Genomic DNA, 23,860 nt, shown 5'->3' with positions numbered 1-23,860 from the left:
AACTTTATTCACGTTTGAAAGATGCAAGTTCTTCTCCTGTGAACAGAAACAAGGTGTTAGCTTTGCCCGATACTTAGCTGAGCTTCACACACTGAGAAAGTACTGTGAGTTTGGAGATTTGAGAGACTCACTAATCGAAGATAGTATAGTCTGCGGAATCCCAGATAATGGACTTTGAGAAAGCCTGATCTGTGAAAAAGATTTGATGCCAGAAAAGGCTGTGAATATGTGTGGGGAAATGTAGACCACACAAGCAAGAGCTGCACAGGGCAGAAGCAATAGTGCATACTGTGAAAACAGAGGGACAGAGCACAAGGCATTTCCCAAAGCAACAGCAAAGCATTGAGGTAGGATCAAACAGTAAGTGCAGAAAATGTGGAGGTAGGCACACATTCCAAAGATGTGTCCTGCTCATGGAAAGTTCTGTAATAATTGTGAGAAGAAGAATTCTTTTGTAAGATGCTTCAAAGCTGGGGCTACAAAGAGAAAGGTGCACATGGTAGCTGAGGAAATGGAGGAAGTCTTTGTAGATTCTCTGCTGGTAAGACAAAATGGAATTGTTCCAGTGACTCTGAATGTGACAGTAACTTCATTCAAGCTTGACACTGGAGCCCACGTGAATCTGTTATCCATGGAGTCAAAGACTCAAAGTAAAGGGCAGGATTTACCCAGTGAAGTTAAAAGTAACAGGCTATACTGGAGAGAACATTCTGCTAAAAGAAGGTTGCATAGTGACCTTCAAGCACTAGGGACAGCGCCTAAGGGCACAGCTACTGGTTGTGGAAAAGAGAATACAGCCGGTTTTAGGTCTGCATGCATGTGAAAAGCTCAACCAGTTGGAAAGAGTTTTTGTAGTGATTTCATGGACCAAAGATGACCACACTTCACTCATGGCAGAGTATGCAGATGTCTTTGAGGGGCTCCAGTGCTTATCTGGTGTACACAAAATCCGTGTAGTTGTGACAGTAACTCCTGTTGTCCATGCATGTAGGAAAGTTTTGATTGCACTTACATAGTAAAATCTTAACATTTCCAAACTCACAGTACTGAACCCAGTTGTCATGCTCCAGATACCCATTTAGCTGTCTCTGCCCTAACCACGAACTGAGCCAGGTGCCTTCTCTTCCACACTGTTCAACATTACAGTTGAAATGCTTCAGCTAGTAGACAGGAAAAAAGAGATATAAGAAAGATAATAACTTCCCAAAACAGTTGTATTTGATTGATTTTCTGCCAGAATTTAGTCACAGCACAGCTATTAAACTTTTAAACTTGTTTCTTCAGAGTGTGATTTAGTTTAGAAGGTTAATATATCCAGAAACATTTGAAATTTGCTGAATCAACTGATGATATAAGAAACGAGAAAATAATTTTTGATTTTTTTTTAGATTAAAACTGAAAATAGTATCTTTGCGGTAAATATTTTATCTTTTTTTTACCAAACAGATTTAACAGCAATTATGATTGAAAGCTGAAAGGGAAACTAAAATAAATAAAGAAGAAAGCTTTGAAGTGAAACTTGAAGTGATGAAAGGTTGGAAAAGATAGTAGTTTAATGAGTTTTGATCACAATAGAGTGAGGATACAAGATGAAAAGGATGTTAAATTTGGGACTGAGCTGCTAGAAAAGAAAAACAATCATTCTAAACAGTTTATAACATTGCAGTAATAGTAATTATCCAAAACCAAACCAAAATAATGTAGCTACATTATATATAGATGTATAGAAGAATATGTACATAGAAACCATTTATCTGTTTGTCAATACAGACATATTCTCTGAGAAATCATTTCTCAGACTAAAATATCCACTGTGATGAAATACAGAGAATAAAAAGCAGCCAATAAAAATTAGGTGTACAGATTGAACTATTTTTTTTTGATATAGCAAATATTCTATTCTTATCTTTCTGTCTGGTATTTAAAGGCAGTTTCTTCAAAGTTACTTTTCCAAGATCTGCTAATTCAAAAAAATTTGCAAACACCATCACTGTGAGAGTGTAGCATATCCTTAAGTAAGCTGATGATTGTGCGGCCAGTCATAAATCAACAGAACTGCAAAGGCCAAAGATGATTGCAGTTGATTGCAGAAACATATGGTGCACAGCAGTACTGTGCAAAACTAACTAAGGAGCCTAAGACACTTGCACAGTACTGAAATAAAATTTTATGTATTGCACTATACTGCTGCCACAAAAAAAAACAAATTTCATGACATATGTGAGTGATGATAAACCCGATTCTGATATGGGTCTCTATTGTAGCCTGAGAGAGGGAAGGGGATAGGGAGAGGAGAATCATAGTTGGGAGAAGTGGAATGGAGAGGGGAGGGAGCAGGAAGCACCAGAGAGACATTCTGTAACGATCAACAAGCCAATTGTTTGGAATCAAATTACCTTGCCTGGTGTCTCAGGGCTGGACGTGTCTTCATCCCAACACCACCACCCCCACCACCCTGGCACTCCTTCTTTGTCATCTGTCCCACAGCCTTCCCATGGAACTCCACCCTCACCATTCCCAACACCCTTTGCTCTCACCAGATTTACAAACTCACTTTCTGCTCCACGTTAACAAACACAGTACTGTGCAAAAGTCTTGGGCACCTTCGTTACTTACATGCCTAAGAATTTTGTGTGGTATTGTACCATATCAGATTGTCCTGGATACAAATCAAAGAATTGTTATAAATCCATGATGTATAATCTTTCGCATAAACAATAAAAAGATTACTTGTATCCTCAAGTAGTTGACTGCAGATGCAGTTTAATGTGGATAAATGTGAGGTTATCCACTTTGGTGGTAAGAACGGGAAGGCAGATTATTATCTAGATGGAGTCAAGTTAGGAAAAGGGGAAGCACAACGAGATCTAGGTTTTCTTGTACATCAGTCACTGAAAGCAAGCATGCAAGTACAGCAGGCAGTAAGAAAGCTATTGGCACGCTGGCCTTCATAACAAGGGAAATTGACTATAAGAGCAAAGAGGTCCTTCTGCAGCTGTACAGGGCCCTGGTGAGACCACACCTGGAGTACTGTGTGCAGTTTTGGTCTCCAAATTTGCGGAAGGACATTCTTGCTATTGAAGGAGCGCAGCGTATGTTCACAAGGTTAATTCCCGGGATGGCGGGACTGTCATATGTCGAAAGATTGGAGCAACTGGGCTTGTATACTCTGGAATTTAGAAGGCTAGGAGGGGATCTTATTGAAACATGTAAGATTATTAAGGGATTGGACACGTTGGAGGCAGGAAGCATGTTTCCGCTGATGGGCAAGTCCAGAACCAGAGGCCACAGTTTAAGAATAAGGGGTAGGCCATTTAGAACGGAGTTGAGGAAAAACTTTTTCACCCAGAGAGTGGTGGATATATGGAATGCTCTGCCCCAGAAGGCTGTGGAGGCCAAGTCTCTGGATGCTTTCAAGAAAGAGATGGATAGAGCTCTTAAAGATAGTGGAATCAAGGGTTATGGGGATAAGGCAGGAACTGGATACTGATTGTGGATGATCAGCCATCATCACAGTGAAAGGCGGTGCTGGCTCAAAGGGCCGAATGGCCTACTCCTGCACCTATTGTCTATTGTCTTTTGAAAAGTTCTATTTACTCCAGCATCTAACCCAATATCTAAGGGTTGCTTAGAAACAAGCACAAACTGATAAGTTGTAAATTAGTAAATTAGTTTATTATTGTCATGTGCAACAAGATACAATGAAAATCTTGTCCTGCACACCATCCATACAGATTAATTTTTACAACAGTGTCATGAGATAGTACATGATTAAACAACAGAGTTCAGAATAAAGTGTTACTGGAAAAGAGAAAGTGAAGTGTAGGTAGACAATAAGGAGCAAAATCACAAAAGGTAGATTGTGAGAAGGAAGAGTCCAGCTTATTGTACAATAGAATCATTCAGTTGTCTTATAACAACAAGATAGAAGCGGTCCTTAAGTCTGGTGGTACGTGTTTTCAGGCTTTTGTATCTTCTGCCTGATTGAAGGGTGGATCTTTGATTATGTCAGCTGTTTTATTCTGACAGCAAGAAGTGTAGATAGAGTCCACAGAGCGGGGGCTGATTTCTGCGATGTGCAGAGACCATCAACATGTTTGGACAAGGACAAGCTTTTGGTCATGTTGCCTCCTAGGATCGCGAAACACTCAGTCCTCTCAACTTCAGCACCATTGATGTAAACAGGAGTACATGCATCCACTCCTTCTGAAATCAAATGATCTTTCTTTGTTGTTCTATTGACATTATGAGAAAGGCTGTTGTTACAACACTGTAGGTTTTCGCAGATAAAACTATGTGAGGTGTTTCATGTTTAACAAAAACCGTAATACATTTTTTTGAGCTCCAAAACCTGAATACAAAAATGCACTAGAAATCCTTTACCTAAATACTTCATCACACCGCACCAGCCCCTTAAGCTTAATGTCGGAAGTTGTGAATTATGTACATTTCCACCAATAACGGTACCCTACAACACAATGTCACTAAGCTCTCTACCACTTTCCTGTATTCTAACTGATCATTATTTGAGATACGGCCCACTATGGTGTTACCACCAGCAAAATTGTAGAAGGAGCTCGTGCAGAATGTGGCCACACATTTATGAGTGTAGAGGGAGTAGGGGGCTGGAGATGTTGCCTTCTAGATCGCCAGTGTTTAGAATAATTGTGGTGGAAATATTGTTGCCTATCCTTACGGAATGTCGACTCTTTATCAGGAAGCTGTTCTTATTTTTGATTCTTGATTATAAACCCACCTTGGGTGGCTTTGCAAAATGAACTGTAGTAAACAGCAGACATGCTTTGCATTGCCTGAATTTTATTCTCGCCAAGACTGATGCAAATCCCAAACACAAAAGATTCTGCAGATACTGGAACTCAGCAGGTCAGACACTATCCTTCCAGGGGAATAAGCAGTGACAAATCCCATTAGTTCGTTTCAATGTACGGTATGTGGCAGTGAGTGGCAGCTGCTCTCTGGCAACTCTCCCTGACGGTGTCTGCAGGCTACTTATTATGATGGGCTGTCGAATTTGAGTCAAGTGCTAGACATACATGATATTATCCACTTTCCAGAAGCAGCAAATGTTATCATGATCAGGAGCAGGAACTCTGGCTGACTTTTGCTATTTCCATTCCTCACATATACTAGTCTAAGGAAACTGCTTTGATATATAAACACACACCTTTCTTCTTGCGTTTCCATTCCAGAATCTGAACTGAAATGGGACTCAAACTAGGACCTTTAGACTATTCATTTAAAAGGTGTTTTCATTTTTTATTTCAGTTCTCTTTTAACTTTATATTGTGTTACAGATAACATACAAATGCTAAAGCACTATTCTCTTTAACTTCAAACAGGATTCATCTTAGGGATTATGAGAGGATTCTACCTCTGTTCAGGAGATCAGCACTGTTCACTGTACTGTACAAAAATTAAACCATGACAATTGACAAACCCATATTAAGACCCACCTCAATCCTATCTGTCTGACTGCCAATTAGTAGCAGTTGAATTGATTGCTTGCTCTCCAAAGCTATCACACTTTTGTAGTACTTGCCACCCAGAAGTGGATACAGTATTCTAAATGATGTTGAATTAGTGTGTTATGGACTTGATTCTGCATTCTGTCTCACTATTAAACAAAGCCATCTTCTCTGGTGATTATTTATTTTTATTTGTCCATGTTCTTCTACCTGCATTAAAATGGCTCCATTTTACCAGGCTTTTGCTTCTCATTATTCTCACCATTGAATCTCATCCATCACTCATCCACTCATTTGAAAAACTATTGAAACTTCCTTTGGAGTTGCTTACATCTTCCTCACCATTTATCATGCACCAAAATTGTGTGTTATTTGCAAATTCTAAAATTATATAGTCTTTCTCCAAATCACTAATAAATATCAAAAATGATCCTCGTAATTCATGTTGGGAATACCACAATGTATATTTTCCCAGAATGAAAGCCTGTCAATTACCACGATTGCATTCTGAAATATAACAAATGTGTTTTTTATAATTATGTCTTCCCTTCTATTCATGATGCCAATTTTAATATGTTGTTCTTGATCAGCAGCCTTCCAAATAGAAAACATTTTCTCCCCTCATACACCTTTCTATTACCTCACCAATACTGCTCAAGGAAACTTTCTGCTATTCTTTCTAAAGTTCACTGATCTTCACATTCATTGTTCTTCCTTTAACTTGTGGTGATATTAGGCTCACTGTCCACTGGGCCCTAAACTCGAAAGAAGTGTGTGAGCCCTATCCAATATACAGTAGGTATCTTACTGTGAGGAGGTTATACTATATCCACCTGCTCTTCGAACACTGGCTTACTTCCCTGCCCAGTCTCTGTGGTGAGTCTTGTTGCTAATACCCACTACTTGATCAGTGGGTTCCTCCTCCCTACCAATGAGATGATAGTTCCAGCTAACGAAGTAGCTTAAACAATTTATTTTATTTTTTAATGATACTGTCATGGTCCGGATCAGGTTCCCTTTAAATTTCCTTTGTTTGTCTTATGATCGGGACCATTGACGCCTTGTTTCCCTTTAATTCCCTGTTTTCCCGTGTCCCTCAGGCTCGGTGATTAAAGGCAATTTACTCTCGACTGAACCGGCAGTTTATAAGTCTCCAGCTTTCAGCCGTTCGGCGCGAGAGCGTTAATAAAGTCACCGAAGCTAATGCGAGCCAAAGTTATCTTGCCGGAGCCAACTAAGTTTCTTGCCGGAGCAAGTCAAGTCTCCTCCCCGAAGTAAGTACCAGCAAGTCGCCTTCCCTTGCCAGAGCAGGTCCGTCAAAGTTAACCCGCCGGGGTGAGTCAAGAGCTCACCGCTGCTTGGAGCAAACTTGTGTCCAGATAAAGAACTGTCTACCATTGTGTGGTCGCCGTCTCCATGTCCTGTGTCGAAAAGTGTTCCGGGACCTGTACCCTAGAAGGGTCCTGACCCTCTGTCAAAAAGAGTCCCAATTCTGTCCTGTGTCCAAGGAGGAGCCCTGGCTCAGTGTTTCTTGTCCTCACCTCCGTAGGGTAGGCCCAGCCATCTGCTGCTACCCTGAGTTGGGGAACTGTCTCTTTGTGTCCTCGCCTCCACAGTATCAAGTCCAAGCTGAAGTCCATGTCTGGGTCCTGAGTTCCATGTTCCAGTTCCAAGTCCAAGTCCGAGTTTTGGCTCCGAGGTCCATGTTCCGAGTATTCTTTTCTCCCCACAGAAAACATATGGGTACTGTATATCTTCTTGTTCTTTTTGAAAACATACAGTATGTATGGGAGACTGGGAAGGAGCAGGTTTAGTAGAATAGGAGAATCCCTTCTCCCACAAACCCAAAAGAAGTGATTAACTCTGTTCTCTCAAAGTACCTCAAAGTTTTGAAATCTTCACTTCCATCATATTTTGCCGAGTCCTACAGACTGCTTTAAGATTCCAGATGTGAAATTACTTTTCTCCTCATACTTGTCCCATTTTTGTTTGATCTTAGCAATTAAACTCTTATGTTTCTGGCACAATGACCTTTGGCCTTCCAATTGGGTACCAAAAGCAATAGAATTTAGTTGCTTTCTAGAAAACAGTTTGTTAGTGAAACAACAAATCAAGATGCCAGACGAACACAACAGAACAAGCAGAATTAGTAGAGCAAAATGGACAATCATTGTTGTGGATCAAGACCTTTCCTCCGGACAGGTTCTTGGTCCAGATGTCGTCTGGCCATTTCCCTCCACAGGTGCTGCCTGACTCATTGAATTCTTCAAGCATCTTGTTTACTGCTCCAGATTTCAGAATGTGCTGTCTTGTACCTCTGGCTTATTAGTGAAATTTATGTGGTTTAGCTTTGCTACAACGCAAGGTTAAAAAAAATCGTGTCATCTACTGTCTTCTTTCAGTTCGTCCTGACGAAGGGTCTCGGCTCGAAACGTCGACTGTACCTCTTCCTATAGATGCTGCCTGGCCTGCTGCGTTCACCAGCATTTCTTGTGTGTGTTGCTTGAATTTCCAGCATCTGCAGATTTCCTCATGTCTTCTATTAAATAGTTGATTCTGATTTACTGTCTGTCAATAGCTCCTTTATTACAGCTCTGTTAGAGGATATGAGAGAGTAGTAATTTATCTGAAGGTGTTGATTAATTGCTTTAGAATGTTTCAATAATTCACACTTTTACTTTATGTCTCTTAAAATACCACAAATGGCATGAAACTTGGTATAATTCAAGCAAAACCCAAATCAGCGTGCAGAGCGTGTCATGAGTATTCATGAAGTACACAGGCAGCTGCAAATGGTCTCATGTAACAGATTAATATGTTCCAGAATTCATTATGTTGTTTCCATCAACGGCGCCCTCTTCACTTATGTGTCAATAACATTCCTCAGTAACTCATAAAGCTCACATAGATGGCCATTCATCATTTTCACATTTCGTCAAGTAAATTCGAGTAGAGGATGCACACGCATTGAAAAAGATGGCTTACAAACAGTACTAGTAATTACTAATGGAAAGTAGCAAGCACTTTCATTATTTGTATGAATTCACAATCATCAGATCTTTTTTATTCTTCATGAATTTAAAAATGATTACTGCACAGATTCCACACTTCCTTTCTTATCACTGCAAAATGCTTTTATAATTAGTGCATTGGTTTTAAAGAATGAAAAAGTCCTCCTTTCATACATTGATACCAAAATTGAAGAGTTTTAACTTGGGTGGACAAGATGGAAACGAGGGGAGTGGGTAATGCATAATTCCTTTCATGTCATAATAAAGATGGGCTGAGGTGGTAAGAGACTTTTAAGATCATTACAGGGTTGATAGAGCTGCAGCAAAGAAGTGATTTCTAGTTGTAAATGGGACCAGAGTGAAAATATTTACAGATATTAGGTTGTGACCAATTAATTTAATTTAAAATTCAGGAGAAATTTCTTCATATATTTAAAGGCCTGAATATTGAATTTATACGTAAGTGCAAAAAGCAGAGAGACAAGCACGTGACAAGAAACAGAAAGGTAGGTTGTTGGAATTAGATGAAGAAAGATGGAAGGATACTTGCTTAGAGTGTAAATCTGACAGAATTATTTGATCAATAGTTTGCTTCTGAATGTTAAGTAATTTGTACTAGACCTAATGAATCAGCCAGCTCCAGATTCCTGCACCTACTTGCTTTTTCACCCACAACTTATAATATTGACAATCCTTTCACCACCACTGTCAATGACAATGGAATGTGGAATGCTCTTATGTAAGAATGAACATTGATCCCATTCATGCAGCTTCCCAAGTTCCAGGAAAATGCAGAATAGTTGTTCAGAAACTAATTACAATTGACAAGGAGAAATGGAATTCACTTAACATAATTTAGAGCAAGTCACAGGACAGCTCTCTAGTTGATTCACATACAGTTTTTGATGACTAATTTCATTGCGACTTGAGATAACTACACTTAAAGAAATATTTCTTTGGCACAATCATACGATGTGTTCTATTTCATACTCCAATAAGGATGCATGCAGATAATATAATGAGGCAAATAGTTGGATGACCTGAAGATGAAATGAAGAATTTGATGGAAAACCCAGCTAAAAATATTGTTGATTGATTGGTTCTCACCTTGTATCATAGTATAAAACTTTACCTGCATAGTTCTTAATAGATTTCTCTTCCATCCTCTTGATGGGATGCACTGATAGTTTGACTAACCTCGAGTGGCCCCAAGCATCTATACATTATAGGCTTATCTAGGCAGCATTGATTATGGTACCTTTCGAAATATAGAGATGTTATGAACGTTGTCAATTATGCTTATACAAAAATATGGAGCAGAGAAAACGTGTATTTTAGAAGCTATTGAAGAAACATGAGAGGTCAGTGGAGACTAGTTAGCTTTGCTTCTTTGCCAAATGTATTTCTTTACTATGAATTATAAAATCAATCACACCACAAACTTTTAGCAGCCAAGATCTATTGGTAAACTCAGGAATGGACACTGTACACCTTTGCAGCACATCTAACACTCGGCAAACAACAGTTCTTCAAAAGTGAATTGTATCTGGAAGTACCTGGGTCAATTTCACAATCAACATCATAGAACACTAGGTCACAGAAACAGGCCCTTCAGCCCATCTAGTCCTTGCCAAATTCTGCCTAGACTCATTGACTCGCAACTGGACCAAGCCCTCTCATCCATGTCCTTATCCAAGCTTCTCCTAAATGTTGCAATTGAACCTACATCCACCAATTCCACACTTGGACTACCCCCTGAGTGAAGATGTTCTCCCTCAGGTTCCCCTTGAATATTTCACCTTTCACCCTTAATTTATGATCTCTAGTTTTAATTGCAAGCAACTTCAGTGGAAAAAGCCTGCTGTCGTTTACCCAATCCATACACTTCATAATTTTGTACACCTCTATTAAATCTCCCCTCATTCTCCTACGCTCCACGGAATAAAGTCCTCAAGTCCCCACAACATCTTTGTAAATTTACTTTGTACTCTTTCAATCTTATTGATATCTTTATTAGAGGTAAGTGACTAGAACCTCACACAGTATTCAAAATTTGGGCTCATCAACGTCTTAAGCAATGCCAACATAACATCCCGATTCCCGTACTCAATATTCTAATTTATGACGGCCAATGCGCCAAAAGCTCTCTTTACGACCCTATCTGCCAGTGACACCACTTGTTGCATTTGTATTTCAGAGCAATTTAATGTGTGAGGCAGTATTTAAGAGTAAATTTTACACAAAGATCTGTACAAATGGCTTCAATTTGAGACAAAGATTTAAAACTATGCCCACTATTGCGCTTTCTCTCATGACATTCAAAGAGAGATTAAAGTTGCTGCTATTTCAGCAATTATATAATTTTGTTGGCTAATAAATAGGATCTTCTTTAATATAAAAGATGTAAATACCTGCACAGTTGACTGTTCTATTGCATTTTATGATTTAAAAACAATGGATGTCAAATATTTGTCAGTCTGAAATAAAACTGGGGATCACGTCGTTTCCAGAAACACAAGAAATTATGCAGATGATGGAAATCTAGAGTACACACATAAAATGCTGGAGGAACTCAGCAGGTCAGGTAGCATCTTTCGAGGGGAATAAAGCATCGACATTTCAGGCCAAGGCCATGCAAGTGATTGACAAGTAACAGGCACCAGGTTTTGGAGCATTTCTGATTACATCATCACCGCAAGGATAAACTTATAAGGATTAGAAGGATAAATTACTGCCTTGAGCTGAATGCTTTAATTTTATTTATTTTTAATTTAGAGATACAGCACAGTTAGAGGCCTTTCCAGCTCAATGCATCTGTCCAATTACACCTTTATGATTAACTGACTTACTAACACGTATATTTTTGAAAAATAGGAGGAAACCAGATCAACCAGAGGAAATTCACACACTCACAGGGAGAAGGTACAAGCTCCATATAGACAGCAGCAGGATTACACCTGGGTCACTGGCGCTGCACTAGTGCTACATTAGTGCAGGTCGGTGGGACTAGGTGAGAGTAAGAGTTCGGCATGGACTAGAAGGGCCGAGATGGCCTGTTTCCATGCTGTAATTGTTATATGGTTATATATAGTTATACCTGGGTCACTGGTGCTGCACTAGTGCTACATTAACAGTTATGTTACCATGCTGCCTCACATGCGGCATTGTTATATTACATGTACTGTCTATGAAACATCTATGAAGCAGCAATAACCAGCTCCATTATGAGAGACTCTAACTACCCATGTTTACCCAGTACCAGTTCAGCACCCTTAATCCAAAATTCTAAAATCTAAAAACCTCCGAAATCTGATATTTTTTTGAGTTCTGATATGATGTCAAAATGGGAAATTCCACAAGACACAGGAAAGGTTCCCAGGTGATGCACAGGTCTCTGTGCACCACAGACAGTTCTTAGAAGTGACCTCACATATGTAATGAACAGAATTTAATGAAAAATAGAAAAACACTGCATAAAGGAAAAAATGAAGCTCTCGATCGTGTTTTGAAAGAGTGGATTCGCCAGCATCAGAGTGAACATATGCCACTTAACGGTATGCTGATCATGAAACAAGCAAAGATCTATCATGATGAACTGAAAGTTGAAGGTAACTGTGAATATTCAGCTGGTTGCAGAAATTTAAGAAAAGGCATGGCATTAAATTTTTTTAAGTGTCTGCTGATCATGAAGATCTACACCAGAACAATCTTATGGTGCTGATTACTTATGTACCTTACATAACGGCATTAACTTTTTAAAATGTCGCTGATGAAAATCTAACATAAGAACAAGTCAACAATGCTGAATGCTTTAATACCTTAAATAAAACCTAAACAAAGTAAAATACAAATATTGTGTACTATAAACATTTAATCAAAATTGGAGCAGAGTAATGATGGCACTAAACAGCAACTCCTTTGCTTGCATCTTTGGAAATAGCTCTATTTCCATCTTTAATGTCTTTATTTTTCCCTTTCAGGTTTCCTTTGAAGACCCTGACCAGGAGTTACATACTGACTATGGCTCTTTGCGGGAATGGGACCCGTTCTTGGGGTTTCATAACCGGCCATTGTTGTTCGGCATGCCAAGGGCTCGGCCTAAGGGTCCGGCTTGGATTTGGAAGCCTAGGATCTTGGGATTCTGGAGATGGGCGGATCACAGGTCGGTGTCATGGCAGGAGACCCGTATGTCGTCGGGGGTGGGCGGGGGAGAAATCGGGATATCTGTAGTTGTGTGCCCAGTTTTTTGGAAACAGAACTTGAAAAAAGCAACATGGCAGACTTTTAACATCATAAGGGATGAGGTCCTGAAAGGAGAATATAGGGAGCTAGGAAGGGAGTTGAGAAAAAGGGCCGCAAAGGTAGTAATCTCGGAATTACTGCCTGTGCCACGCGACAGTGACAGTAGGAATGCGATGAGGTGGAGGGTAAATGCGTGGCTGAGGGATTGGAGCAGGGGGCAGGGATTCAAGTTTTTGGATCATTGGGACCTCTTTTGGCGCAGGCGTGACCTGTACAAAAAGGATGGGTTACACTTGAATCCTAGGGGGACCAATATCCTGGCACGGAGATTAGCGAGGGCTACTGAGGTGACTTTAAACTAGAATGGTTGGAGGGTGGGAATCAAATTAAAGAGCCTAGGCGTGAGGAGGTTAGTTCACAACAGGGGGATGGGAACCGGTGTAGAGAGACAGAGGGATGTAAAGTGAGGGTAGAAGCAAAAAGTACTAAGGAGAAAAGTAAAAGTGGCAGGCCGACATTTCCAGGGCAAGCATTAAAAAGGGCCACTTTTCAACATAATTGTATAAGGGCTAAGAGAGTTGTAAAAGAGCGCCTGAAGGCTTTGTGTGTCAATGCAAGGAGCATTCGTAATAAGGTGGATGAATTGAAAGTGCAGATTGTTATTAATGATTATGATATAGTTGGGATCACAGTGACATGGCTCCAGGGTGACCAAGGATGGGAGCTCAACGTTCAGGGATATTTAATATTCAGGAGGGATAGACATGAAGGAAGGGGAGGTGGGGTGGCGTTGCTGGTTAAAGAAGAGATTAACGCAATAGAAAGGAAGGGCATAAGCCGGGAAGATGTGGAATCGATATGGGTAGAGCTGCGTAACACTAAGGGGCAGAAGACGCTGGTGGGGGTTGTGTACAGGCCACCTAACAGTAGTAGTGAGGTCGGAGATGGTATTAAACAGGAAATTAGAAATGTGTGCAATAAAGGAACAGCAGTTATAATGGGTGACTTCAATCTACATGTAGATTGGGTGAACCAAATTGGTAAAGGTGCTGAGGAAGAGGATTTCTTGGAATGTAAGCGGGATGGTTTTTTGAACCAACATGTCGAGGAACCAACTAGAGAGCAGACTATTCTGGACTGGGTTTTGAGCAATGAGGAAGGGTTAATTAGCAATCTTGTCGTGAGAGGCCCCTTGGGTAAGAGTGACCATAATATGGTAGAATTCTTCATTAAGATGGAGAGTGATATAGTTAATTCAGAAACAAAGGTTCTGAACTTAAAGAGGGGTAACTTTGAAGGTATGAGACATGAATTAGCTAAGATAGACTGGCAAATGACACTTAAAGGATTGACGGTGGATATGTAATGGCAAGCATTTAAAGATTGCATGGATGAACTACAACAATTGTTCATCACAGTTTGGCAAAAGAATAAATCAAGGAAGGTAGTGCACCCGTGGCTGACAAGAGAAATTAGGGATAGTATCAATTCCAAAGAAGAAGCATACAAATTAGCCAGAGAAAGTGGCTCACCTGAGGACTGGGAGAAATTCAGAGTTCAGCAGAGGAGGACAAATGGCTTAATTAGGAAGGGGAAAAAAGATTATGAGAGAAAACTGGCAGGGAACATAAAAACTGACTGTAAAAGCTTTTATAGATATGTAAAAAGGAAAAGACTGGTAAAGACAAATGTAGGTCCCCTACAGACAGAAACAGGTGAATTGATGATGGGGAGCAAGGACATGGCAGACCAATTGAATAATTACTTTGGTTCTGTCTTCACTAAGGAGGACATAAATAATCTTCCAGAAATAGTAGGGGACAGAGGGTCCAGTGAGATGGAGGAACTGAGCGAAATACATGTTAGTAGGGAAGTGGTGTTAGGTAAATTGAAGGGATTGAAGGCAGATAAATCCCCAGGGCCAGATGGTCTGCATCCTAGAGTGCTTAAGGAAGTAGCCCAAGAAATAGTGGATGCATTAGTGATAATTTTTCAAAACTCGTTAGATTCTGGACTAGTTCCTGAGGATTGGAGGGTGGCTAATGTAACTCCACTTTTTAAAAAATGAGGGAGAGAGAAACCGGGGAATTATAGACCGGTTAGCCTAACGTCGGTGGTGGGGAAACTGCTGGAGTCAGTTATCAAAGATGTGATAACAGCACATTTGGAAAGCGGTGAAATCATCGGACAAAGTCAGCATGGATTTGTGAAAGGAAAATCATGTCTGACGAATCTCATAGAATTTTTTGAGGATGTAACTAGTAGAGTGGATAGGGGAGAACCAGTGGATGTGGTATATTTGGATCTTCAGAAGGCTTTTGACAAGGTCCCACACAGGACATTAGTGTGCAAACTTAAAGCACACGGTATTGGGGGTAAGGTATTGATGTGGATGGAGAATTGGTTAGCAGACAGGAAACAAAGAGTGGGAATAAATGGGACCTTTTCAGAATGGCAGGCGGTGACTAGTGGGGTACCGCAAGGCTCAGTGCTGGGACCCCAGTTGCTTACAATATATATTAATGACTTGGATGAGGGAATTAAATGCAGCATCTCCAAGTTTGCGGATGACACAAAGCTGGGTGGCAGTGTTAGCTGTGAGGAGGATGCTAAGAGGATGCAGAGTGACTTGGATAGGTTGGGTGAGTGGGCAAATTCATGGCAGATGCAATTTAATGTGTATAAATGTGAAGTTATCCACTTTGGTGGCAAAAATAGGAAAACAGATTATTATCTGAATGGTGGCCGATTAGGAAAAGGGGAGGTGCAACGAGACCTGGGTGTCATTATACACCAGTCATTGAAAGTGGGCATGCAGGTACAGCAGGCGGTGAAAAAGACGGATGGTATGCTGGCACTTATAGCGAGAGGATTCGCGTACAGGAGCAGGGAGGTACTACTGCAGTTGTACAAGGCCTTGGTGAGACCACACCTGGAGTATTGTGTGCAGTTTTGGTCCCCTAATCTGAGGAAAGACATCCTTGCCACAGAGGGAGTACAAAGAAGGTTCACCAGATTGATTCCTGGGATGGCAGGACTTTCATATGAAGAAAGACTGGATGAACTGGGCTTGTACTCACTGGAATTTAGAAGATTGAGGGGGGATCTGATTGAAACGTATAAAATCCTAAAGGGATTGGACAGGCTAGATGCAGGAAGATTGTTCCCGATGTTGGGGAAGTCCAGAACAAGGGGTCACAGTTTGAGGATAAAGGGGATGCCTTTTAGGACCGAGATTAGGAAAAACTTCTTCACACAGAGAGTGGTGAATCTGTGGAATTCTCTGCCACGGGAAACAGTTGAGGCCAGTTCATTGGCTGTATTTAAGAGGGAGTTAGATATGGCCCTTGTGGCTACGGGGATCAGGGGGTATGGAGGGAAGGCTGGGGCGGGGTTCTGAGTTGGATGATCAGCCATGATCATAATAAATGGCGGTGCAGGCTCGAAGGGCCGAATGGCCTACTCCTGCACCTATTTTCTATGTTTCTATAAACCAGTGAGTTGTTTGTTATGTCTCCCCGCTCGCTCGGAAAATGGAGATACTGCTTTCTCCCTTATTAGGAAGAGAGAGAACCTGTGGTATGTCAAATACCGGGTGAAACGCGAAGCCTTTGGGGTAATTGCAAGTCTGTGTCTTTGCTGTTGCTTTGCTTATGTCTGAGCGCTCGGTGGTGGGTGCTGATGCTTTTTTTTTGCCGGTAGGATTGTTGCTTGCTGCCACTTACGTGTGGGAGGGGGACTTAGGGGTTCTAACATTTGGCTGTTGTTCATTCTTTGGGGCACTCCTCTGTTTTTGTGGATGGTTGCAAAGAAAAAGCTTTTCAGGATGTATATTGTATACAATTCTCTGACAATAAATTGTACCTTTGAAATCTTAGAAAATACAGCATCGTAGGTGGAGACTGATAATCTTCCATTTATTGTTGTTCAGCAGCTGATTCAGGTATTCTCCCATTGACGCTGCGCTGCTTTTGTTACCCTGTGCACATTATATTTTCATCATATTAATGGTATGTATTCATTTTTACTGTTAAGTACATATGTGTGAAGAACAATTGTAAGACAAACAACGCACACAAAATGCTGGAGGAACTCAGCAGGCCAGGCAGCTTCTCTGGAAAAGAGTATACAGTCACCGCTCCCCCTCTGTGATCTCTGCTGCCCTCCAACACTTTCACAGAAGTGTAAGACAAAAACTGCTTACCGGTAGCAAAAATTCAGTTGGAAATTATAGTAATCCCAAGCTATCTCGTTATATATTCCAAAATTTTAAAAAATCCAAAATCCAAAACACTTCCGACCCCAAGCATTTTGGATACGGAGTACTCAACCTGTATCAATATTTTGTGCACTACCATCAACAGGACACTCAACCAGACCAGCTATAAAAACACAATGGCCCGAAGTACTGAGACTGACATCTTGAAACCCAAAGCATTCTCTACCAAGACATATACTTAGAAATGTTAGCAGTCCTTCATCGCTACTTACTCTAAATTGTGGATCTCCCTACTGTACAATCCGGTACAACACCAAGGCAGTACGATCATCAGAAACAGAGTAGTTGAAGAAGCTGGATCTTCTTCATCTTTTCAAGAGTAATTAAAGATGAGAACTAAATGCCAACCTTGCCAGTGATACCCACTTGTCAAAAAATGAATATCACCCAACATGGCTGCTGTTCGGGAGTAGATTCAAGCCCAGGTCTGATGTCTCCTCACTATCTACTAAATTCAAACTCAAGACTATCATATGCACAAGCACAGGTGTGCACGGGTGCAAAGAAAAATTTACTTGCAGCAGCATTACAGCAACATAGCATCATATAAATTCTTTACAAGGAAAACATACCCATAAATTAAACACAATTTTTACAAGAATAAACACAACTAAAACAAAAAGGATCCATTTTAGTTATCTGTAGATATTCAGATGCCAAAACTTGTGTCTAATTTTTGGCCGCTTGGATAAGGAACAAGGTGATAATTGTATTAAATTAAAGAGTACTCTGCTGGTACAAGGAGGTGGGATAAACCAGATGAGAATAAGGCAAGTTAAAAAAAATCTGTAAAGGATAGGTTACACTTTCTAATGTGATTAATATCTTCATTACATATTGGACAGATTAGCTATCTACATTCTTTCTGGCTGCACTAGTATGCTATTCCTGTGTTGCTGAGAACTGATACAACATTTAATGATCACATGCAAGCTGTAAAAATTCAATGCGAGTTCACAAGAAAGGTCATTATAATTAAGTATGCTTGGACCTTTTCTGAGTAATGCTGGGAGAATTTGTTAGGAGCAAGTGGCTAGGCTATATTGAAACTTAATTTGTGTCTCTACTGTATTCTAGTGTGGATGTGGACAATGTGTCAGCCTATCACAAAATAGTGCAATATCTTACATTGAAGATGTGTATGTAGCCTAGTCTGGATTTTGTAATAAAAGGGCAGGGAGAAACCCATTACCATCAATGTAATTCGAATGTTTCCAAATTACTCCCTGTTTGTGACTCCTAAGCTTTGATATGATAATGTACTTAACAAGGAGAATGAAACAGCATGAATTGTTTTGCACAAGCGGCTGCATTCTGCTATTTCTCATAATAAAATGAAGCAGCTACAAGCACAAGGCTCTAATCCACATAATTGTCAGAAATGTGGCTGAATTGCTCCATGATGTAATAGAACCATAGTAACTTTATTCAAATTATCTTACATTAAAGAAGCCCAGGCACATCAGTGTTGAGTTACCAATGCCACTGTTTAAACCCAAGGATTCAGCTTGTAATTTTGAAGTTTATTCACATGCCAGTGTCTATAACCCCTCTTCTTGGTTCTTACCTCATAGTTGCCTGTCTAAAAGAATCTTGGTATTGAAGGTTGGCACCATTTGTCAGGCTGAAATCTTTGAGATGTGACTTGTCTAACAGCTCCTCTCTGGCACATGTGCTCCACAGTGCAAATTAGTCATGAACGTATCAGACGCTGTCAGTACCAGGTAAATTTGAATCAATTCTTAATAATATGCTTGAAATCAATGTTTTGCCATTGCATAACTAAGTATTAATATCATGTATACTTTGAACATCACTGCATCCAATGTCACATCCTACTTTGTCCATCTATCCCATCCTTAGCCCTCTGTTGAACTTAACTTCTTTTTAAAATTCAGCATGTATTATTACATTCAGATTTGATCTTCTGTTGTGACAGTCTTTGGAAATCCATTCTTACACTATCCACCCGACATTTCTTCCATCTGTCTTTAAAGGAACAAACCAAAGTAATTTATTTGACGTTGGCTTGAGGTAATGATAGCATACGTATATCCTTCTGAAGGCTCTTTACTTAGATATGTTGTTATCTCCCACAATCATGTCTATCCTTTCCACACCATTATTTAAATCTGCCTTTTCACCTACAGTACTGAAATGACATTATTATTACAATAGTTAACTACGGGTGCTACATCCCTCATCCTTCCTCTCAATCCCTTTGCACCCCTTGACACAGCTGATGACTTCTCTAATGTCTCCTTACCATTTTAATTGGGTGCAGTACTTTTCTTCAGTCTTCACTCTTTGAAGCACAACAGGGGTAAATGATTTGCAGATACACATTGGTGCACAAAAGTACAATTTACTCCAGTGTCTACTTTATATTACAAAATTCTGCCTATCTCTCTTTGATATTAGAATCTGTATTCATCTCCCATTATGTGAACTTCTCAGCAACTTTTGTTAAACAAATAAAATTCTAAATAAACAATAGAAAAATAACTTTACCTAAAATTCCAAAGACTATTTGGCAAGCCTATTAATTAAACCCGGGTGTATAGGAAATCAGAGCAAGCCAATAAATGATGAAGAATATCTGAAATGAAGAAGAAATGAGAACTCATCAGAGCAGGGATTTTTTCCGAGCCACAAGAAAATCTTCAATGGCTAGTTATAGCTCTCTAGTATTACAGGTTTCTTGAATTCTTAAATAGCGTCGATGTAAATACTCAAACTTTGTGAATGGTAATCTTCCAGGATAGTAAGTACAATTTTAAAAAACAACTTAGAAATTACGAGTTGGCAATTAATTTTTTATTAATTGATTTTTATTAATGACCTGGATGTGGGGGTAGAAGGATGGGTTGGCAAGTTTGCAGACGACAGAAAGGTTGGTAGTGTTGTAGATAGTGTAGAGGATTGTCGAAGATTGCAGAGAGACATTGATAGGATGCAGAAGTGGGCTGAGAAGTGGCAGATGGAGTTCAACCCGGAGAAGTGTGAGGTGGTACACTTTGGAAGGACAAACTCCAAGGTAGAGTACAAAGTAAATGGCAGGATACTCGGTAGTGTGAAGGAGCAGAGGGATCTGGGGGTACATGTCCACAGATCCCTGAAAGTTGCCTCACAGGTAGATAGAGCAGTTAAGAAAGCTTATGGGGTGTTAGCTTTCATAAGTCGAGGGATAGAGTTTAAGAGTCACGAGGTAATGATGCAGCTCTATAAAACTCTGGTTAGGCCACACTTGGAGTACTGTGCCCAGTTCTGGTCGCCTCACTATAGGAAGAAAGTGGAAGCATTGGAAAGGATACAGAGGATATTTACCAGGATGCTGCCTGGTTTAGAGAGTATGCATTATGATCAGAGATTAAGGGAGCTAGGGCTTTACTCTTTGGAGAGAAGGAGGATGAGAGGAGACATGATAGAGGTGTACAAGATATTAAGAGGAATAGATAGAGTGGATAGCCAGCGCCTCTTCCCCAAGGCACCACTGCTCAATACAAGGGGACATGGCTTTAAGGTAAGGGGTGGGAAGTTCAAGGGGGATATTAGAGGAAGTTTTTTTTACTCAGAGAGTGGTTGGTGCTTGGAATGCACTGCCTGAGTCAGTGGTGGAGGCAGATACGCTAGTGAAATTTAAGAGACTACTAGACAGGTATATGGAGGAACTTAAGGTGGGGGTTTATGTGGGAGGCAGGGTTTGAGGGTCAGCACAACAATGTGGGCTGAAGGGCCTGTACTGTGCTGTACTATTCTATGTTCTATGTTCTAATGTGGGTAAAGCATAGTCATATTCAATGTTAAATAGATAATTGCAAGATAGAAGCACAAGAAAGTGCAAATGCTGGAAAGACAATCTGCTAAAGGAACTACCTATCACCTTCTAGCCTATTTCACTATTTCCACTCTTTCCTCCTCCATATGACTATCACTCCTCACCTAGATCCATGCTAACTCCTGTTCCACCCATCTTTTCACCTCTTTACATTGGCTATTCCTCCTTTATCTTTCAGTCCAACTGAAGGGTCTCAACCTGAAATGTCCACAATCTAGTTCCCATCACAGATGCTGTCCGAGTTCCTTCAGCACCTAGCTTGTTGCTGCAAGTGCAATCTAGTCAGTTCATAACAGTTGATGATACAGTTATGAATGAACATGAAGAAACCAGTGCAGAAAACAATATACAACACTAATGGAACATTCAATTAAACCAGCAAAACAAGCCTCCAAGTCAGAGGAAGTAATGGTCAAGGTAAATTATGATCTGGTCAGGGCAGAGCTTGTTACAGTGTACAGCTCAAGATCCAGAGGCATTGTAGGGAAGACTTATTAGTTCCACTGACACCTGTCATTGGATTTTTTTTTAAATTTATGAAGAAATATCGGAGTGATTTTGTCTGAAAATGGCAGAGACGATTTCATGGAGGTTATGATAGCATGTACCTAAAGAGGTTTTTACATTAAAATGTGAATGTAGAAGATGATACGTATTCAATTACTGCAGTGCTTTCCTGACGTTTTTCACAACTTCAAGAGTTTTGTTAAAACAGCAAGATACACTGGGTACTTCTATAGAACTGTATTACTCTAGATTGAATGACTTTCTTCACATGTAGCCCATCTTATGATAAAAGATATCAATGGGTAAAAATGTTTCTATCAACAAGTTAATGAAGATATTCAAGACCTACTGCGCTTAAAAGACATTCAATAGAACTGTTTTGTTTCTGCATGCTTTATGTGGCTTTAGCCTCAGCATCTGGTCCCAGTCTCATTTGATTCAACACCTTGTTCAGAGGGAAAACTCCTTTTTCAAAGTCAGATAGAAATATGTTTCTCCTTCCTGCTGGAATGCTCTGTGCAGTATTTAGAGCGGATCCTGATCTGCAGCTGATTACTGATCTCCTTCAGTGCAAACAGCTGAAGGTTAAATACACCTCAGTGGGATTCTGAGAAATTGGTTTGTTATATATATCTTGGTGTTATGAGTTGATCAGTTAGATCCCATCTCTTCCACTAAAGTCTCTATCATTATGTCTTGATGTTATGAAATCCAAAAGTTGGAAAAAGTAGGACTTGTAAATAGTGGTGTGTGTCCATGCAGTCACAGGCATTAACGTCCTACCATGTAATGCAGGATACAATCTGAAATCCAACATCTCATGAAGCTATGGATCAGGTTCTGCTTATAGATTATAAAGTAAGGTCTTATGTGGTCCAACAGATGACCTGATGGTGATATGGGTTGTACACATGGTTAAACTCTAGATAACTACTCTCTGCATCTGTGGCACAGCAGGAGCATAGTGGTTAAATTATGCAGCTTACAGCCGGAGGACTGGAACTATGAATTTGGAGATGGCAGTTCAAGTTGTATCATGACAGCTGTGGAAGTTAAAAATGACTAATCAAATAAATCTGACATAGTTTCAGTGATGATGCACATGAAGCTGTTAAATTGCTTTAGGAATAATCTATTTTATTGAAATTCGGAAGGTAAATGTACGCTGTTTATCTATTTGTGACCCAAGAGTTAATGTATTATGATTGAGCCTTAATTACACTCTGACAAGGCCCATGGGGTTCTCAGTTCAGATCAGTGCTTGCTGGCCTAGCACATGTTCTGGTACTGAACTTCAAAAAAGATATTACAGTGTAGAGAGCAAAATAGAAGGAAAAATATTCTAGGTCAAGCTTATTTCCAAAGGGACTTGACAGATACACTTATACAGATAAAACCCAAGAGAGGTTAAATCCATACCACAGCAATTATTAGACTTACAAAAAGTTTATTCAGAGCTTTTAAGCTCCTAAACAAATTTTAACAGGTGTCATGTAAACATAAGTATTTTACTTTATTACTATCCAACAGACTTCAAGATTGAAATTAGGAAAATGTAATTTTTATTCTTCCCCTTATTGAATGTCAACTTGGTTTTTTTCCTTTCAGTTTCTATATCACAAATTCCCAATATTTCACAACTCATAAGAAATACCAATTTTGTTGGGGGTGTGTGTGTGTCTGTGCGTCTGTGTAGCTACTAACTGGTGGCACAGACTAAAGATTTTACATTTCCAAAACCTTCGCTCATGATTTACAGATCACTAGACTTAATAGTCCAGAAAGCCAAAAGAATAAGCAAAAGGGTGGGGGGGGGGGTCTCCAGTACATGGTGCCCAGGAATATTGAAACAAAAAATTCTTACATTAGTGGACTCTGATAGTACATGGCAGGCTAAATTAACACATCTGCACAAAGTGATAATTCAGATCTTCCATGATTTTTTAAAAATCCTTAAACCTTACTGGGTCAAATGGCTCATCATTCACTTCTGGCTGATAGACAGTTATACTTTATATTATACTGTTTGAAATTAATTACCAATAGTCTCACAGAGGGGCACATTATTTACTGCCAGGTGTAGAAATTATTAAAACACTGAAGCAATAATCTCCACTGCTTTAAAAACCGAAATTGGCTGTGTTGCTCAGTAGGTCAGGCAACATATGAAGAAAGAGAAACAGGGATGTCTTATGTCAATGAGACCACCAATAATTTCTCTTTTTACCTCTGATTCGAGCACTTGCAGTGATTTCCTTTTCACAGATCATCTTTCCTGGACTTTGTACATATTGTAGAGCTCTGTCTGTTATTCCAAGTATGCAATCAGGTACAATCTATAATAGTCCTTTGTCAAAAGTTCTAAAATATGGTATAGTTGAGTACTTACATCCTACAGATTAGGTACACTAATAGATTAGAATTAATAAATTCATCTGGTAAATCTTTCACAGCTGGCAAGCTATTTTGAATTTTCTCAACAGCAAAGCACCAAAGT

Source organism: Mobula birostris, chromosome 14, assembly GCF_030028105.1.
Source record: "Mobula birostris isolate sMobBir1 chromosome 14, sMobBir1.hap1, whole genome shotgun sequence".
Classification (NCBI taxonomy): Eukaryota; Metazoa; Chordata; class Chondrichthyes; order Myliobatiformes; family Myliobatidae; genus Mobula; species Mobula birostris.
Note: the sequence above shows the minus strand (reverse complement) of the source record.